General features: G+C 38.8%; 1 pseudogene; it reads right to left on the bottom strand.

The window, feature by feature from the left end:
* Positions 1-634: 634 nt before the first annotated feature.
* LOC126066878 (olfactory receptor 5D14-like) lies at positions 635-1579 on the bottom strand (annotated as a pseudogene).
* Positions 1580-3367: the final 1788 nt, after the last annotated feature.

Here is a 3367-nt window from a genome sequence, read left to right as displayed (position 1 = left end):
AGGTAGCATAGTCAGCATATTATGCCTCTGTCTCACTGACTTCCCTGAAAGTAGTCTTTTCCTGAAACACTAGGCTCTAACCTTTACAGGAGTAGATTACCATATCTCTTCTCCCACAGAGCCACTGGTGGGTTTGAACCATTGATCTTTGGGTTAGGGCTGAGTGCTTAACCATTGGGGTATATAGTATTGAGCAATTTAACCTCTGAGAGTTTTTGTTTCCTCATATATGAAACAGGATATTGATAGTATGCTATGTTATGTAATTACTTGGGTCTTAAATGTGATAAAGCTTGTCAAAACTTAACTCAGTGTCTGTCACATAAAAAACATCAAAGAAATATGTTATTATTAGTAATAGTATCATTATTATTGTTATTTGTCTTTATTGTGATTTGCAGTACTTGGTTAGTTTTCAGAAAATTTGAAGAAGCATGAATCAAAATCCTGTGGAATTCACTCCAGAATTAAACTTCTTTGGCACATTCAAGGGATTTGAACTTCTCAGTTCACAATATATTAACATGACAAACATTCATAAACATCTCGTACAAACACATCCTACAGATTTTAGAAGCATTGTAGGGTCTGGTCCAGTTGCTCATTGGGACTCCAACCGTGTTTTGAGTTTGGGTCAGTGAACTAGGACTTTTGCACCTATTAACTTCCAGAAGGCATCTTTCACATCTTTGTTCCTCAGGCTGTAGATGAGGGGGTTCAGCATGGGGTTGAACACTGTGTAGAATACAGAGGCCACTTTGACTGTCTGCCAAGAGTTTTTGGAGTTAGGCACACAGTAGAGGGAAAGGATGGTCCCGTGGAAGATGGTGATGGCAGTCAGGTGGGAGGCACAGGTGGAGAATGCTTTGCGATGTCCACTGGCAGATTGGATTTTTAGTACAGTCACAAAAATAAAAACATACTAAGTGAGGATGATTAGTAGTGTACTCACGTCATTGAAGGTGGCAAACCCAAAAAGCAGAAGGTGAGGAATGCGTATATCAGAGCTAGAGACAGCTATGAGAGCAGTATACTCACAGAAAAAGTGGTTGATTACATTGTGTCCAGAGAAGTCTAGAAGGAGAGCATAGCAAAGGAGTACCAAGGGGCCAAACATCCCCCACAGATATGAGCCAGCCACCAGCAGGGCACAGAGTCTTTGTGACATGGCCACTGTATAGAGCAGAGGATTGCAGATGGCCACAAAGCGGTCATAGGCCATCACTGCCAGCAGAAAGGACTCAGTCACCACTGCAGTGCAGGACAGGAAGTACTGGAGCATACAGCTAAAGTAGAAAATGCTTTTATCTGCCATGACCAAGTTTTCAAGCAGCTTTGGAGTAATGATAGAGGAGTAACAAAAACCAACAAAAGAAAGGTGACCAAGGAAAAAGTACATGGGGGTGTGAAATTTGGGGTTAATCTTGATGATCACGATCATCCCAAGATTCCCTACCACGGTGACAATGTACATGATCAGAAACACAAGGAAGAGAGGAATCTGAAGCTCTGGATAATCTGTGAATCCCAAGAGGGCAAAGGTTGTCTCCACACTTAGGTTTCTTTCAGCCATCACCATACTTCCTTTGAAGGGAAAGGGGTGGGAGGAGAGTGTTGTTCCTGTCAAGGGAGAAGATTTATGGGGGTGAATGACAAATACGTTTTGTTATGGTAGAGAAAAGAAAGTGAGAATAAAGAGTTATTGGAACTAGTTCTCTTCATGAGGAACATGCCTTATACAAATAGCTGCTATTTGTATGCCAAACCAAGCTGATGTCTAAAACATTTACGAATTTCCATTGCCCTTTGAAATATTAGAATACGGGTTTCCACAGAAATACTTGTGATATTGAGTGTGTAGGAGTTATATTTACATGTAGGTTAGCTTTTTCCTTGCAGGCACACCTTGCATAGTACCATCAAATGCACATAACTGACACTAAGCAAATACATATATACCTATAGTACATACATACAGTACATAAGCTAGCGAGATCCTGTGAAAAAAATGTAAAATGTTTGTCTCAGAGAATAAAATATACTGCTGCTATATTTTGCCTGTATTCTCAAATCAATTAAAATATTTAAAGGAATATGCTTGTATTTTAAGGAGAAAATAAAATACTAAAGAACCTGGGAAAAAAGCAGTGCAATTTCATTAGCACTTTTTATTCCATGAAGGCTACTACTCCTTTCGAATATCTTGATTGCCCAGTGGTTGAGGCTAAGGGGGATAATGACTTCCTTTTGACATGAGTGGAGTGCCCACTTTGTTAGGGTTTATGGCTTAGCTTGATGTAAGGCTTATCTTCTGTTACAACCCAGGCATTATATATACATACGTATAATATGTTTATTTTATATATATATTTTATGTAAATATATATATATATATATATATATGAGGAGCCCTGGTACAGTAGAGGTGGCATGGTGGTTAAGAGTTTGGCTGCTAACCAAAAAGATGGGCTGTTTGAATCCACCAGTTGCTTCTTGGAAATTGTATGGGACAGTTCTACTCTGTCCTATAGGGTCGCTATGGGTCCAAATCAACTGGATGGGAATGGGTTCAGTTTTGGTTTGAGCAGAGTAGTTGTTAAAGTGCTCGGGTGCTAACTGAATGGCCAGCGATTCAAAACTCCAGCTTCTCCATGGGATGAAGATATACTTGTCAGCTTCCATAAAGATTTCCAGCTTTAGAAATCATATGGGGCAGTTCTACTCTGTTCTATAGGGTTGCTATGAATTGGAATCGACTCAACAGCAGCTGATAAATATATATGTATATGTGTATGTATATGCACACATACATGCATACATACACACATGTATCATGTATACATGCGTGTATGTATATATTTTAGCAGTTCCAAGATTTATCAAATTAGAGTTATAACAGGACAAACTTGAAAGTTATGTTTGCATATGAATTATAACTTGTTAACTCAACTCTTAGAAAAATTTATCTACCAATTGAAGGTGCATTATAAAGAGGATAAGGATAAATATCCATTTTTAAACAGAAAACTTATTCTATTTTTTTTTGTGTGAAACTGCTGTCAATGGATAATAAAGATAAATATTTCCATATTAACTTCACTCTTTAATATGATGGGGCTCGGACTTAGCAGTTACAGTGACTTAATATTGAAAGAAAAATCAGAGAAGATCACAGTTATCACATGAGGAAAATAATATTTTCACCGGTTCATTAAAAAACCTGAGGCAACTCACCTGCTGCAGAGAAACAGGCCACCACTGTCCTGTTTCTCTGTAACCCGAGTGTTTCGGGAGCACTGCAGCTATTACCTCTACCTCTACAGCCCTTGGGACTCCAACTCTGGGGAATCCCTAGCGTCTGTGTCTC

This window comes from Elephas maximus, chromosome 24 (genome assembly GCF_024166365.1).
Source record: "Elephas maximus indicus isolate mEleMax1 chromosome 24, mEleMax1 primary haplotype, whole genome shotgun sequence".
NCBI lineage: Eukaryota > Metazoa > Chordata > Mammalia > Proboscidea > Elephantidae > Elephas > Elephas maximus.
This window is presented reverse-complemented; position numbering and strand designations above follow the sequence as displayed.